Source organism: Monodon monoceros, unplaced genomic scaffold (assembly GCF_005190385.1).
Source record: "Monodon monoceros isolate NGI ecotype Baffin Bay Population unplaced genomic scaffold, NGI_Narwhal_1 Super_Scaffold_15, whole genome shotgun sequence".
NCBI lineage: Eukaryota > Metazoa > Chordata > Mammalia > Artiodactyla > Monodontidae > Monodon > Monodon monoceros.
The window spans coordinates 10419031-10437403 of record NW_021703771.1 but is presented as its reverse complement, the minus strand read 5'-3'; positions in this window follow the sequence as shown (position 1 = coordinate 10437403).

Below are 18373 nucleotides of genomic sequence, written 5' to 3'. Positions count from 1 at the left end.
TGTTCTTGGCTCAAATGAACAGCAGTCTGGAACCACTGAACACACATCAGCCAACATGGGAAGCAGACATCTGGCCCAGGAGAGGAATCAAAACAGGAAGGTAAAATTCACCCCAGTTAGTTCACAAAATCAAAAATGTCCACATGAAAGATAAAATACCATCTTCTCATTCTGCAACTTTAGTCTTTCACTCAAATAGCAGGATGCAAATTCTCATACTTCAAGATTTATATATCCCATAGCTCAAGACAGACAAATGACCAGATGACAGTTTCATAGCATAATACCCATTGTCAGCTACTAGTTAAAAATTAACTCATGGCAAATTGATGTCATATATCTGGAAGAAAACTGCTTAAGTTTTCTTTAAAGCATCCTTGAGAACAAGCTTCTGGCATGAAAATGGAAAATAGGTTGAAGAATATTAATAAATGTTAATAAAACTTGTAAAGTACTAAAGTATAGAAAAATTGGGTGGGAAATTTTTTTGCTCTGAAAAACAGCTAGAATTGCTTGTCCCTTAAAACTCCATAGATGATTTCCATATTCACATCTGTATTTGTCATGCCAGAAAAGGATGAAAGGGAGAAAGAAAAGGAATGTTAAGTGTCTGGGAAGGAACAGGAAAGCCTGATGTGCTTCAGGGATTCAGGTTTTATACCATACATAGTCAAGACGTTACTCTTACCAGAGATAGATCGAGTCCTCCTCTTATTTACATAGATACACTATTGCGGAAAGATTTTCACAATTAAACTTAGGGTTTCTTTTCAGTATTCCTTCAATATATTTGACAAATCCACAACTGATATAAAATTTCAGATGGAAATGCTTCTATAAACATGCCATGTTTTCCATCTATTCTCTGATTTCTAGATACTTAGACTTGTGCCTTAATCTCTTAATAACTCAAACAACAAAGACCATAATACCACACAGGGGAAATAATGAGTTGAGAATCAAAAGTTGCTAAAGAGCAGAACTGACTTTCATGTTTATTTAAGGACTTTCAATGGAACAATGATTTTTTGTTTTTTTTTTTTGCGGTACGCGGGCCTCTCACTGTTGTGGCCTCTCCCGTTGCGGACCACAGGCTCCGGACGCCCAGGCTCAGCGGCCATGGCTCACGGACCCAGCCGCTCCGCGGCATGTGGGATCTTCCCGGACTGGGGCACAAACCCGTGTCCCCTGCATCGGCAGGTGGACTCTCAACCACTGCGCCACCAGGGAAGCCCTGGAACAATGATTTTTTAAATTAAGTTCTTATCTCCTTTATTATGAGAGTTTCCTGGAAGAATTACAGTTGGTAAAGTGGCCACTTTCTTATGATTAAGCTCAGTCGTTCACCGCAGCATGCTGCAATCATTAGGGCTTGTAAAATCCCTTTTGCAGATTTGCAAGGAGGCTCAATTACATTATCTCCATCAGAGTTTATGTACCTAAAGATAAAAGATAGACTCATTGAACTCATAGAGTTGCAGAGTTCAGTGGAATTAGGTTATAGAACTACTACTGCTAACAATGAAATACTGTAAGACTTCTATTTTCAATATTACTGTGAACAGCAAAGCTAGAAAGAAACTTTCAGATAATCTATGTAAATAAAATATCCCTCATAAAAATTAATAGAAAATGACTTTTTTCTTATTATGATCCATATTCCACATGTAAGCTACTGTGATAAAATCTTCTATGAAAAGAAGTAAAATTATTTTTATATTTCTAATGTTTTATTTGGCTCTTACGTAGTCTAATATATGGATCATTGATCAAAGTTTTTATTTTTAATCCAAATATTTTTTATCATGTAGTCACAGCATAAATTTTCATTATTAATTTTTAGCATATCGGAGAACGAGGAAGAAAAGAATTTGAAAAATAAAAAAAAATCGACTTTTGCAATTGAAATGCTGCAAAACTTATTTAACTCCTTTAGAGCTTACTGAGTTTATTCATTTCCCATTCTTTTGCAAAAAAAAATGATAAAGTAGATACAGAGAATTTAAGATAACTAAATTTATAAAGAAAATTTGAAAACAGATTAAGAGAAAATGATACTGAAAACAGTAACCAATACTTTCAACAAGACATGATAACACATAAAACCTGGTCCTTAACCTCGAGGAACCAAATGTAGTGGAAGCCAACACCTTTTTCCTTTTCCTGCTGGACATACAGCTACAGTATGTTTCCCACCCACCCTTGCCCTGAGAGTAGTCAGATGACTGAGTCCTGACCAGTGAAATTTGGGCCACAGAGATGTGCAACACTTCCATGCCTGGCCTTTCCCCATCTGCAAGATGAATGGACCCTACTGTAGGACTTAAGAGAGGATGGACCAGCAAGCTAGAAGGAGCCTGAGTTTTCAAATGACCACATAGGTGACCTACAACCACATAGGTGACCTACAGCATCATTTGTGTGAATGAGAAATAATTCTTATCGCATTAAGCTGCTGAGATTTTGGAGTTTATCACTTAGCATAATCAATTCAGTAAAGCAAAGAGAAATTTTAAAATGTTAATAATTTTACTTCAATACACATATACATACACATAAACACAAATGATAGCATGCATAATTGGAGAAATCTGAACAAGCTCTGTGGGTTGTACCAATGTCAACTTCTTGGTATTCTTACCATACTATAGTTATACAATATGTTAACTTTGGGGGAATCTAAGGGGAAAAGTGCAGAGACCATCCTGTACATTTACTTGCACCTTCCTGTATATCTATAATTATGTCAAAATAATTTAAAAATTTCCCTTGATTAGAGGCAAAAAACTGTATCAAATATTTAGGGAAAACCAAATTTGATTATTCTTAATTGTTTATTATATAGGTACAAACGAGGTATTTATATCATTAAAAAGGTTGTAGAACATAGAAAATGTCAAAGTGGAAATTATATGTCTAATTCTTAGAGTAACTTTTCATAAAAACTGGAAGACCATAGAAGTTGAAGCATTATTTGGTAAAGATGATATGATAATGATCGAATATGATATGGTCCAAAAGTATAAATGCCTATTTGAAAAACTGGATTTTAAACAAATAAAGGAGGGTGTAACAGCCCAGAAACGTTCAAATATTTCTCACTTTGATTCATACCAGATAATGCTTGCACAACACACACCATGTGTATCAGATACAACTTCCCTCTATCACTCAAGGAAGATAATGGAATCAAGGGCATAAGAACAACACAATCATGAGTCCAGCTTTGACTTTGCTCTGACTTCCTTTTTATTATACTATAAATTATTTGTCAACTTCAGGACTTTCCTATTGTTAAAAAAATAAGTAGTAATACACTGTGGAAGAACTCTTTGCTGTGGTTAGAAAGAATCCATTAGAATGAGTTTCTTGGTCTTTCAGACAAAGCCGAGACCAGTATTCTACCCCTTTTTGACAAATAAGCAAGGTGTCACGCTGCCTCTAAAACTAGGTGTCTCTGCCATCTCCTCACTAGAGTGGGTTCCACATGGCATCTGCCTCTCTAGAGATGTAATGCCTGTGATTGCTACAGCAAGAGTTCCTCACTTTTACTGCAAGAAGGCTGCGCATTTCAGCCTTGTGCCCCATCAAAGCAAGAACTTACAAGGTGAGAAATTTCTTATTATAGGAAAGAGGTTCAAAGAATGAGGCAGCCAAACAGAGTGACAAATATCTGCTACACGGCACATGTGTAGATTAACATTATGAATAAGATGCTATTTTTCTATTTGGCAGTAAAGAATCCTGGCAAACACTGCCTTAGCCAGGTGATGAAGGTCAACCTCACCCCAGTGATAAGTCATGTATCCCCAACATGCACCAATGTGATGTCATGAGAATGGAAGTTCATCTCTGTGGTCACCCTCCCCAAAATGCACAACCCCCGTTTAATCACGAGAAAAGCATCCAGCAGGAGACAAAATACCTGAAGAGCTTCTGTCAAAAGAAAGTCATCAAAAATAAGCAAAGACGGAGACCCTGTCACAAAGCAGAGAAGGCTAAGGAGACATGACAACTAAATATAACGTCCTGGATTGTATCCTGGAACATAAAAGACATAGGAAAAAACTAGTGAACTCTGAATAAAATGTGGAGAGCTCTGCAGACTTTTGGCTAAGATCAAATGTGAATAAAATGAGTTCAGTTAAAAGTAATGTACCAGTGCCGGCTTCTTAGTGTGACAAATGTACCATAGTAATGTAACACATTAATAACAGGGAAACTGGGTGTGTGAAGGATATAGGGGAACTCTCTGCACTGTCTTTCCAACTTTTCTGTAAATAAAAAACTATTATAACACAAAAAGTTTATTTAAAAAAAGAATACTTTTGCACCAGCTGGTTAATGTTCTTATGGACACTAGTGTGAAAATATTCCCCCATTTTCTCCCTCCCCTTTACATAAAACAGTAATAACTGGTAAAGTACTTTAAAATAATACCATTGTCATTTGTGGCTTCTTTTCATTTTAACTAAGATTGATTCAAAGTATTTAAAGCTTGTACTTTTCTATTTCTACAGCATCTCACAAATAATCACAAGCAAGCACAACTAACAATTTCCTTAGATTGTTAGATCTGGGAAACATTTCTTTGCTGAGGTTATAGCTGGATAGTAGTGGTTCAAAGTTGCATATCCTGATAGGATCTGGGGCTGGGAATATTCTTATCCATATTAAAAGATGGGATTTAGCCTGTGATTGTGAACATAAAGGGGCTAAATCAGTTATTGAATGAAAGGCATATCTCTTCTCCATATGGAGGTAAGCTGTGGGAGATTTACCTCAGGAATTTAACAAACGATTATAAAGTTGTTCTGAACATTTTCAAAAAAATATTATTACTTATAAAATGATGTGTAACCAAAATATATTAGGTACAACCCTTTAATTAAAGTCAAATTCTTACTCAAGAACATACCTGTGCGTCTGAATTCTCAGCCACTGACGAGTAACTTTATTAAAAAGTATTATTTAAACCCGATTAGCTGCTGACTCCACCAGAATTTCAAAAGAGAAGGAACTGTAAACCTTTTGGGCAGGATATGGGTTTTGTGGGAAAGCTTTTTAGCAAGTCTGTGTTCACAGACATGCAGTAAACATTCTGTCTACCCAGAAAGTACCCAGAAGGTACCCAGAAAGTACCTCTCTGCCAAAATTCAAACTTGTTTGATGTTCATGATGTTCATAATGTTTCAAACACCCAACTAGTTCTGATGTTTATAAAAAATAAAAGGGATTTAGTTATAACTTCTAGTGATACTGGCTGTTCTTTAAAGGACTCTCCCAAAGACACTTTTTTCATGAAAACAATTATTAAAAACAGCAGAATGATAAGTTGCAAAGGAATGTACTTATATGATGTTGAAGGAAAGGTATTTTTATATCTTAATGATGAAAATAATACTTAAGGACTTCTTTAAACTATGCTGATAAGAGTAATTTATCCGAAGTAGGTCTCTGCCAATGGATCTTTCAAATGAAAGCTACTGAAAAGAGTCTCAAAAACTGACATGAAGATTTCTGGATCGTGCTGCTACCCTAAAACTGGACCCAGCCATAGGATATGGACAACTCTGGAACAGAACTTGATAAGCAACCTTTAATACACAAATTTCCAATGCCAAGACACCTGATTAATATATGTCAAACTTCTCTGCATAGCTAAATACGCCCATTATTTTGTGCTTCCTCATAAAATTTATTTTTCAAACTGTCGAACACAGTTGAGTCATCACCTCATCATTCCTATGTTATCTTTTCTGTCCTTTGGGAACATTTTTCCCCACTGCTTAGGTGAGATTTCTTCTGTTACTTCTATTTCTTGCCCTATTCATAGTTGGACTCTAGAGGGTCACACATAATTACCCCAGAGAGCTATTTCGTGGTATACAAAACTGAAAAGTAAAGTGATTTTAAACAACTCCACACGGTAGTGTGGTGTGCCTACACATAGGCATACAGTCATTCATGTTCTGACTGGTGTGGCTGCAAAGTAGGCATTGCCAAAATGGGTGCTGTCTATATTCTTGCAATAGGATGAAATGGAATGAAATTAAAGGGAATTTAATTCTAAATTAACTTCGTATTCATCTAATGCAATGCCTTACATTATTAAAAGTAGAATACATATTTGTTGATTAATAAATGACTGGGGAATTGTTGCAGTTGCAGAGTCTGGATTATGTCTTTTACATTATATTTGTTTAGTACTGCTTTTACTTTCTTAGCCAGGATTAATTTTGCACATAGACAAATGATGGCCAACTATGCAGCATAATTTTAGTGTGCAAATATTATTTGACAGAGAATAAAGGCTTAAGACTCTAGTCCTCTTGCAGCAGCCAGAACCCGAAGCCTGGCGGGCCCTTCCCTCCTCCCTCTGGCGCGTGGCCTGTGTGCGGTTGCAGCAGGGGCCGCTCTGCCACTCCTTTGCTCGCGGGGGCTGCGCCTAGCCCACCAGACTGTCCCTGCGCCCACCCTCCCGCTCACTGCGCAAGCAGACAAGGGGGACCTCTGCTCTGGGGACACCAGCCCCCCGGGCCGCCTCATTCATTCATTCACTCACTGGTTGACCGGTGAAGCCATCGGCGGGCTGAGGCCACGGCGCACCTCTCCACACCCACCAGCCCTGAGAGCGATCCCAGGGGCGGGCACGTCAACCGCCTCCACGTGGCCGCCACGGTCTCCGTCACTTGCGGGCCTCGCTCCACCACGAGACGGAGGACAGCGTTGCTGGAATGGCTGGGTACTTCTTCAGACCTGGCCTCTTTCTGGTGTTACATCTTTCTGCTCCTGATGTGGTAGCTGCGAGGCAGGCGAGGGCTACAGCAGCCCCGCTCAGCCATTGGCTGGCGCCGCAGTGGGCCTCTCCCCAGAAGCGAGTAATTGTCTACCAGCGACGTTAGTGGTCCCGCTCAACCATTGGTCAGTGCCACAGTGGGCCCCGCCCCTTCCCCTCTTGTACATAAAAGGAGCCCGAAGTCAGTCAGAGGTTAGGTGGTTTTTGGAAATGCTAGTCTGCCATCTTCTCAGTCTGCTAGCTTTCCGATTAAAATCATTATTCCTTGTTCCAACAGCTTGTCTCTCGATTTATTGGCCTGTTGTGTGGCGAGCAGAATGAGCTTGCGCTCGGTAACACTATCCCATTAATCCAGTAGCATAAATTAGATATCTATATCTATACCTGTTGGACTTTTAACACTCTTAGAAAGAAGGAAGTGACTTACTTCCTGAGTTAATGAGACGTATGTCCAAATAGTTTTGATGGAGAATTGGTGATATTGAACAGGAAATGACCTGGGAGAGATAGACTTAAAGGCAATAAGATCTAGGGTTTTTAGCAACAGCTGAAAAGTAGAGGGGCATTATGTATATGAAAACGGGGAGCCATAAAGAGATAATGAGCTCTCTTGTGAGAAAAACTGCCAAATTCACAATATAAAACTGATCATATTTGTGATTTCACGGCAAATATAGACATGATTCCTAGAAGTCATATCTTATGCTTTGCTCTCACATGAACTTTATAGCTATGCTTTGACTTAGAGAAGATTTCAATCTTCTGTTTTTAGCTTCTACCTTTCAGTTAGAGTTCCCTCATCTCAAAAACAGTCGTAAAACATGCTGATCATTTTACCCACTGAAATGGTTATAATGGTAATTTTAATGGTTTTTAGCTATCAATGGCTGTGTGTCAACTGTTATCCCTCTGGCCCACATGTCTTTCTATTCCAAGACTCAGACTAAAGACAGCACACAGAATATATCTGATAAGGACTCATATTTAGAGTATATAAAAACTCCTATAACTCAATACTAATAATAGAAATAACCCTATTAAAAGAATCTGAATAGATATTTCTCCAAAGAAGATGACAAAGGACCAACAAGCAAAAGAAAGGATGATCAACATCCTCATACATCAGGGAAATGCAAATCAAAAATATAATGAGATAGCACTTTGTATCGACTAGAATGACTATAATCAAAAAGATAAAAACAAGGGCTTCCCTGGTGGCGCAGTGGTTGAGAGTCTGCCTGCCGATGCAGGGGACATGGGTTCGTGCCCCGGTCTGGGAAGAACCCACATGCCGCGGAGCAGCTGGGCCCGTGAGCCATGGCCGCTGAGCCTTTGCATCCGGAGCCTGTGCTCCGCGATGGGAAATGCCACAACCATGAGAGGCCCGCGTACAGCAAAAAAAAAATTAAAAATAAATAAAAACAAGTGTTGATGAGTGTGTATAGAAATTAAATCCTTATCTAGTACTGGTAAAAATGCACAACGATGCAGCTTATTTGGAAAATTAGACTTATTTGGTTATTTCTCAAAATGTTAAGGGTAGAGTTGTCATATGACCCAGCAATTTCACTTCTGCATATGTATTTAAGAGAAATGAAAAAAACTTGTCCACACAAAAACTTGCACACAAATGTTGATAGCAATGTTATTCATAATAGCCAAAAAATAGAAACAACCCAAATGTCTATCAACTCATAAATGGATAAATAAAATGTGGCATATTCATATACTGTAATATTATTTAGGAGTGAAAAGAAACGAACTACTATTACATGCTAAAACACTGGTGAACCTTGGAAGAAGCTAGTCAGTAAATTTGGTGTGTCTGTGGGTGGGGGTGAGCTCAGAGACTTCCTACTCTATCATTCTGGCCACACTCTGTACACATTAAATAGATGAATTGTACGCTATGTGAATTATATCTAAGTAAAGCTGTTATTAAAAATATATAATGCGGGCTATTTAAATCAAGAATTTAAACAATATATGTGGACAAATTGAAAGAGCAATTGCAGAAGCTGGTCAAGCAACAGCTTTTCAGTAAGTAAAGTCTCATGTTGTCAATGGACTATTGGTAACGCATGCTTCTGGTCAGTCAGACAATAGAATTAAATTTTTCCTTAAATGGAGAAAAAGGTGACTTCAGAAAAAGAGATTAAGGTCTCTGCCTATTTGAATGGTTGTCTGAGGATAAATTGCTTAAGAATTAATATATGGGTAGCAACATCTCACCAATATCAAAGTGGATCTAAAGAACATATCTTATGAATATTTCACTCCATAAATACAAAGTCACTTCACGAGTTTAATAGGACAATCTCATCTTCAGAATCTTTGGCACAAAAATTGACTGAAGAATTTAAAAGTCTTATTTGAACCAAAAAAAAAACTTTTCTACTTGTCAAAACAAAAATGGACTTTTGGGGATATTTTATTGATTAAAGAACTCCCATTCCAATATCAACATGTTCCAGCCTTACTAGATATCATAATCTCCATAGATCCATTGATCAGGGAGGCATGGACAAGGAGAGAGGTGTGAACTTGTATGAAAGACCTTAAGAATGGACCTTGAAGGGGGAGTAATGGCATATTATCTCTACTTCTATTCAAAGGAAATCTGCCTCCTTCTTCACCAAGACCGGAGATATCCACTGTGCATAATTAACTGTATCTATAAATCCTCAGTGTTGAGGTGTGCTTGTGTGTCTGCCTATGAATGAAATCTCATAATTGATGAATCTATTGAAAATAATTATTTCCATATTTTATTCCTAGATATTATTTCCTAAACTTTTCTTCCCAAAGCCTCCTATTTGTAGAAATAACATTCCTCTCTTCATTTGAAAATAGGCCTCAGATCTTTTTAAATATTAAATTATAAGTATTATTTGATCAATATATATAAAGGAGACCATCTGAGCTAGTTCATACATCTTGTCACGGGAACTCATCATCAATATAAGATTACCTAGTCAGAAGATGTAATTCACTGAAATATGTACCTTAGACACACCTGTTTAAAATAAATTTTGGAGTAATAGTTGTTGAAATGTGGTGCATCCCAGAAAGTGTCAAAAGACAGACATCACTGACAGTGGGCCTTTCTACTGAGGAAAAGTTAGTTCAGAGATTAGTCTTAAAATTGTGTTCAATTTCAGCTTCATCCCCCCAAAGTAATTGACTACATAACTAGATGACCATAAGAGCAATTAAGTCACAGTCCTGTCACAGAAACAGTTTATGCAGTCTTTGGCAGTTGATAGATCTGATGAAACACTGCAATTCAGAAGTCTGTATTACATATTTTTTCTTATGGAGTGATAAACATATCCTGATTACATTTCATCTTGGATTTTGTAACATATTATTGATGATTACAAGCCTTTTCTTGTGGTTTGAGAGTTTCTCGGGTACCATGAACCTCATCTGCGATCATTCTCCAAGTTTAGTTTAAATAAACCCAATATGAATGGTTTACCTTATTAGGTAAAAAGGCTAAAAATGTATTCAACCTCAACATTCCAAATGAATGAAGTTGGCCCATTAACTTACATAAAGCAATGTCTTTCTTAGAAGAGTGAAAAAGCATAATCCTCTCTGAACACATAGTTTGGATTTTAAGTAGGTTATCACCTAATACTAATATTTAATTAATTCTGTAAGTACTCTTTAAAGGAGAAAAGAATACATAAGTTTCAAAATGTTTAAGACTCTCCCCTAAAGAGGCAGATTTCAATAAATAAAATCCTATATTCTAGAGTCTGCACCTTACTGAAGACAAGGTACTAGGTAGCTAGAAATCTGGATGATAATAGTACAATTCTTCAATTTTTGAATGAAAATTTACAAATAAATCTGTGGAACAGAATAGAGCATATCCCTGTGTAGCTAATTAAGCATTTTCAAATTATCCTAGAACCACACTCATATTAAGCCCAAGCAATGTCAAGAATCAAATCAAACCCATATTACAATACCATACTAGAAACTTCATGTCTAAACTGAGAGACATGTACCACAGTGGTCACTGCAGCTCTATTTACAATAGCCAGGACATGGAAGCAACCTAAGTGTCCATCAACAGATGAAAGGATAAAGAAGATGTGGCACATATATACAATGGAATATTACTCAGCCATAAAAAGGAATGAAACTGAGTTTTTTGTAGTGAGGTGGATGGACCTAGAGACTGTCATACAGAGTGAAGTAAGTCAGAAAGAGAAAAACAAATACCGTATGCTAACACATGTATATGGAATCTAAAAAAAAAAAAAGAAAAAAAAAATGGTCAGAAGAACCTAGGGGCAAGACGGGAATAAAGATGCAGAGCTACTAGAGAATGGACTTGAGGACACGGGGAGGGGGAAGGGTAAGCTGGGACAAAGTGAGGCAGTGGCATGGACATATATACACTACCAAACGTAAAACAGATAGCTAGTGGGAAGCAGCCGCATAGCACAGGGAGATCAGCTCGGTGCTTTGTGACCATCTAGAGGGGTGGGATAGGGAGGGTGGGAGGGAGGGAGATGCAAGAGGGAAGAGATATGGGAACATATGTGTGTGTATAACTAATTCACTTTGTTATAAAGCAGAAACTAACACACTATTGTAAAGCAATTATACTCCAATAAAGATGTTAAAAAAAGAAAAAAAAGAAAAAGAAATAAATAAAAATAAACTAAGAGATCAGTGAGAACAGTGCCTTGTGTGTCTTATTCAATAGTGAAGCAAATATTTTGAATAAATAAATATAAGAGCATGAGTTGTGCAAGATAAAACAAATGCAGATCTGTGAACTAAAATCTTACCTACTTACAAATGTGATAAAAAAGACAAATCAGCAATGTATGCAAATATAGCCTACATGTACCCAAGACAAAATTTGGATGTTGTTAAGCATAAAGAAATTTTGTGATATCTGTGTTCCTGCTAATTGGAGTCTGACTGAAATAAGGAACAAACCAACACCACTCCACACACATAAATGCTCACACATACACAAACACCCCCCCAACACACACACACTTTTAAGATCCCAGTATATTGACATGGCTTCCACTGATGTCTTCAGAAAGCCTCAGATAGAAAGTAAGTAATTCCTGGTGTGACAAGTAAATTCCTGATCAGGAGGACCCAATTACTAAGACTCTATTGACAATGAACTTGGAGCAAGTTTCTAAGTAGCTACATAAAATAAACATTGTCTTTCACTGCTGACCACATAAGAGCATGTAAATATATTTCACATAACCAACAGTGTGAAAAATAAAGTTGAGCTACAGCAAACAAAATGTGCCATGAACACATGTTGTTTGAAGCCGTGATGAGTGGTCCACATAAAGAAGATCAATAGGATAAGAATAACACAAGAAGACAAATCCATATAGCGCTCAAGAAGAAACAATGCCTTGACAAATAAAGAGATTTGCATGAATTTCTTGTGTGAAAAACTTGAAAATAAGTATGGATGCTCATTTTTTTTTTTTTTTTTTTTTTTGCGGTACGCTGGCCTCTCATTGTTGTTGCCTCTCCCGTTGCGGAACACAGGCTCCGGACGCGCAGGCTCAGCGGCCATGGCTCACGGGCCCAGCCGCTCCACGGCATGTGGGATCTTCCCGGCCCGGGGCACGAACCCGTGTCCCCTGCATCGGCAGGCGGACTCCCAACCACTGCGCCACCAGGGAAGCCCTGGATGTTCAATTTTAATATCATTTCATAGTAAACTATAAAATTTTTTCCTCAAAACTATCCGATCATTTCTATTAATTATAATTCTTATAGATTTCCAGGTTAAATAATCACAGTATGTTGTTCTAGGTAGATACAAGAAGGAGAATATCACCTCTGACAGTTGTACTCAGGAGTCTGGTTCCTAGGGTAGGAAAAGCCAGAAAGAAGTACCCCTAACAGAATGGCAATTTATTTAGGCTTACTTCTGACTAGAGAAAAGGAGATTGCTGGAATGACAATAAAATAATAGCGATTTTTATGAATTCTTACTAAGTGCCAGACACTGTTCTAAATGTTACATACAACTCATTTAAGTAACAACCCTATGAGTTAAATATTATTATTAGCCTCAGTTTATAGAAGATACTAAGACACAGAATGGTTATAGAAAGATGAAAAAGAGGATGTCCTAATCTAGTCTATGCATCAAAGGAAGCTTCTTTCCAAAGAAGTTTAGCCTCTACTTTCCTATAATGGTTACAGAAAATGCTTAAAATCATTTGTACTTTTATATGTTGACACCTGGTTAAGATGAATCAATTGCAATGGTGACTTGGCATTCTGGATCAGACAGAATTTCTATCCCTCTATATTCATGTAATTGCTATAAGTTATATATATGAGAGAATCTGATCAAAAGATGCAGATATGCCAGCAATTAATTCTAGATATTATAACTTCTGACGAGATAATACAGATGAGTTTATAACAATTTTAAATTCCACATCTAATCTTCGTTTCTTCTTACACATTCCAGTGGATCACTAGCTTAGCATCATTTAAAATATTTATCATATAATATATAGTACAGTGGTTTTCAAGTCTGGCAGTGCATCAAAATCAGGCTGGGAGTGTATAACATTCAAGATGAAATAAGTCAAAATGTCTAGAAGAAGGGTCCCAGAAATTAAAATTTTTAACCACCTCTTTAGGTAATTCATATGACTCTTAGGTTTGCAAACCAAAAATCATGTACTAGACCTAGACTAACCTAGGGTGTCTGACACGCATACATCAAAGTTTGGAAGGGGCCTTAAAGAAGAGTAAAACAAAAATTTTAATCCAAACAGTTTCCTGGAAGGATTGTTAATGAAGGAGGCAACATAAATGTTTTCATTTAGCTTAGGCTTGGACCAGAAACTGAATAATGTAAATTGAAATATGTTGGTGTCCAGATGTGCGAAGTCACACATACAGAAACATGTCAAGACTACAGTCAAAGCAAACTTTAAAAGGAGACTCAGAACTGGTTTTAAGTCAACATTTATTGGGCAGAAATTATTTAAGTGCCAAAATCATAAATCTAACAGCTGGAACAAACTTCATGACATAATTGTAGGCGATCATAAAGAAGGAAAAGTTTTACACAATATATAGCTAGCTTTTTTCAAAATACTGAAGATTTTAGGGTTCCCTGAAAAATTAATTTCTATCAAAAGGGAGAAACATCTTAATTTTCACTGATACCAAGAAACCCATTATTCTGTTCACTGTATATATTACGCAAATATACACATGCTATGGAAGGGAAAATAATGTATTGTTAAGTAGTGAGATTTCTTAACCATTTACAATTCTGTAAATTAAAATTTTTTTAACATTTTCTCCGTAGCATTTTCCATTGTGTATATTTCTTTCCATTAAGAGGCTCATGGTGAAGTCTGTAAATCACCACTTGCTATTTACCCCCTGTTGGATATTTATAATGTACATTACTACATAGTCTTTAGACAGACCTGCCATGATCTGTTCAATTTTATTTAATTCAGTGTTTCTCAAACTTATTTCACAAGAGACTCCATTTAAAAATTTTAAAACATCTATTACCCCACACGGAACATGCTCTGGAAAACACTGGGTAGACAAATTTGAAAATATAACTTTATGGGGAAACGGCTTTTCACTAAGAAAACAACTTCACAAACAAAACAGAAGGAGTAGTCTCAAAGATTTTTAAAATAGTGTAATTGTTCAGACAAATTAAGATAAAGATACCCAGCAAGTTGTGCCTTCTTAAGAGGGGTACATGTTTTAGCTTTCTCTTTTCATTTTATTAGCTATTTTTCAATAAAACATGGCATTTTATGTAATCATATTTTATTTGAATTCTTCCTTTTTTAAATCTTTGGATATTGCTTCATATATGTGACCTCAGTGCTACTAGTCAATTTCTAAATATAGCAAAATGCATAACAAGCTAGTTGGGAAAAGTAGACTAAACAAATGGTTGTAATAGGATCTTCAGTTTTAACTACTAATTTTTGCATCATGTAAGAAAAAAAACCCGAAACCCTAGGCTATATTTATATAGCATAAATAAAAGCTAACAGTCAGTCAAAATTTAGGATGCAGTGCAATATGTTTCTATATAGGTGACGTCTATGTATTTTTAAATTACCTTTTGCAATTTACCAATGCATAATAAAATAGTTTTAAAAATGGAAGGAATTTTAGAGACTGTTTGTTTCAAACTCCTCATATCATTTATGAGAGAAGGTGGTCCAAAGCAATAAAGAATCTTAACCAAGGTCATAGCAGGTTAAAACCTTCTCTGGTAATATTCAATTCTATTTCTTAATGTAATTAAGTTCATCCAACATTTATTAAGCACTTAATATGAGACAGGCTTATCCAGTTCCAGTTATAAGTACAAAGCTCCTGAGACTGCAGGATGTTGCCATCACACAGCAAGCTTATCCCAGAGGAAATGAAGGAGACAAGGCAGAATTCAGTTCAGAAACCCTCAGATCACTTAGAAAATATGATTGTAAAGGGTATCCTGGAAAATGGGCCCCCAAATGCAAAGTGTTTACAAATTAAAATTCCTTCTGGGACTTCCCTGATGGTCTGGTGGTTAAGACTCCGGGCTACCACTATGGGGGTATAGGTTCCATCCCTGGTCGGGGAAATAAGATCCAAAAACTGTTCCTTCTCAGAAACAATAAATCCCCCAGAAGAATTCCCCCATAGTTCTCTGAAGCAGCAGCGCGTGGCTTCTGTGCGGCCTTCAGAGATTTGCTGGTCACGCTAATAACATGCTTGAAAACCTGAGAATGAAGTAGCAAACTCTCTTCTCTCTCCTTCCCTCCCTTAGGGAAGAAATTTCAGTAAAAAGCTAAGGAAGGTTACAAAATTGGGGACTTGGGGATTTGAAAGCTAAAACTATAGAGTTTTGCTAAACACTGACCCTCTGTGGGTAGAAGGCCACAAGTGCCACTCTGGCTGAGCCTCCTATTTACACAGCCGGTGTCCACAGAGACTCTGAATTCCAGGGGGCTTGAGAATGTGGGATGCTGTTCGGGCCTCCGGGATGCCCAAACGAACCCAGATCCAACCAATGTATTGTTCGGCTACAAGGAAAACCCAGATGTGTGGCTCTTACCCCTTGATTTCACAGTGGGGAAAAACAAACTTTAAATCTTTGGGGATCAAAATATGAAACATACACATTTAAAATACTCTTCACTCTTTCCCACATTCAACAGCTTTTGTGCCACTTCTAGATACTTGATATCCAAAATGTCCATTATTTAGATTTTACTGAAGGATATGCATACATATGCATATGTATATAGAAACACATTTTTTTTTGTTATGGTGATGGGCAGAACATTTTACAGCTTGTTATCTGTATGTTTAAAGACGTCCTCACACCCCCTTCCAAACAACAGTGTTACATCCCGGGTTGTGTATCTAACTTATAAAGCTGTATAGTATATTTATTTTGTGTATTCACAAATGTTTATTTTACTGTTTTAGAGCCTTCCACTCTTTGTGGTTCATTTCTCTTTGCCTTGTGTTAAAAAGAGCACAGTTCAAGTCACACACGAAGTCCACTGGGGCTTGGCAGTGAAAGACCTAGATAGTGGACCTGTGTAGATATGCCAAGACAGTTCCAAGGCCTCCACATCTAATCAAGATGGGAAGCAGATCAAACTTTCCAAAATTCACAAAGGTGAATAGTGACCTGGAGCAACTGATAGAAGCTACTGAAGCAGGTTTCCACTTCCACTTTACTGTTGTTCTTACATGTTGTGGCCAGAATTGGCTCTGCACACAGGCAAGTGAGTGGCCATCTATGCAGTCCTAGAATAAATAATTATTTTTAGCAAAGTCATAATTAAAAATTCAATGTAGGGCTTCCCTGGTGGCGCAGTGGTTGAGAATCTGCCTGCTAATGCAGGGGACGCGGGTTCGAGCCCTGGTCTGGAAGGATCCCGCATGCCACGGAGAAACTAGGCCCATGAGCCACAACTACTGAGCCTGTGCGTCTGGAGCCTGTGCTCCGCAACAAGAGAGGCCGCGATAGTGAGAGGCCCACGCACCGCGATGAAGAGTGGCCCCCACTTGCCACAACTAGAGAAAGCCCTTGCACAGAAAAGAAGACCCAACACAGCAAAAATAAATAAACTCCTACTCCCAAAATCTTCTTTAAAAAAAAAAAATTCAATGTAAAAAAGTCAACACTTTCTATATACTTATAATGAAAAATTGGAAATTGATGTTTAAAAATAAAAACATAATTTATAATAGCATAAAAATATGAGATGATTATGGACAAGTTTAATAAAATACTTGGGAAGTCTATACCCTAGAAATGACAAAACACTGCTGAGAGAAATTAAAGACCTTACTAAATTGAGAGACATCCCAGGCTCATGAATGGGAAGACTCAGAATTATGAAATGCCAGGTTTCCCCAAGTTGATTTATAGCCTTATCAAAAGCCTAAAAAAAAAAAACCCTAGGTTTTTTTTGTTCTTGTTGTGACATACACAAGCTGATTCTAAGAGTTTTTATGAAAATGCAAAGGGCCTAGAATAACCGGAACAATTTTGGCAAAGCAGAATGAAGTCAAAAGACTTCCATTACCTGGCATCAAGACTTAAAGATTATAGAGCTAGAATAAACAAGACAATGTGGTATTGGTGTAGGATCAGACATAGATCAATGGAGAAGAATTAAAAGTCCAGAAATATTCCTCACATATACAGACAATTGATATTCAATAAAGGAGCAAACACAATTCAATGGATTCAATGGGAGGAAAAGATGTCTTTTCAACAAATGGTACCGTGATAATATCTATGCGTCAAAAAAAAAAAAACTTAGCCCTCATATTACACCAGTATTACTACTACAGACCCATTCTTCTCAGTATTATAAACTCGGTGTTACTAACCCATTCTACAGATGCTGCCTATATAAGGTAGTTGAAAGAATTCAGTGTTTGACTTTGGGCAGGTCACCTCATAGATCACTATCAGTCAAATGAGGGACAGGAGACTTTCTACTCGCCTATTTTCACTAAAAAATGTATAATGTTCTACAAATACAATTAATGTTTGTATCTATTATGGACATAGACATTAAATATGCTACATTTATATATGTTTACATGCATTAGAACTTTAAACAATTTAGTGTAAGGTAGATGTGAGACTTGTTATAGCAAACAAAACTGATCTAAAGGGAGATTTAACTATGTACAATGTTTAATTCACCAGGTGTTTGAAAAAACAAAACAAAAAAAAGTGAGTTAATCAAAAACTGTGTGTATGTGTGTGTATTCCTTTGCAATTAGTAATTTTGGCTATTTCATGGCATAAGTAACAAACAAGAATTGATTAGTTCTTATGACTTGGTCAAATGGGTCTGATAGTTCCTTTATGGAATTTAGACTTATTAACTTCCTCATACATACTTGAGAATTGGTTATTTTCTGAAGATGTACAAGAATTTTGCAGTATTTTGTGGTTGATTGAAAATTGGAAAACGATGAAAATATATTGGATGGACTAGGGCCCTGGGAGCAGCTAAAAGAGAAAAAAAGGTTTCTAAA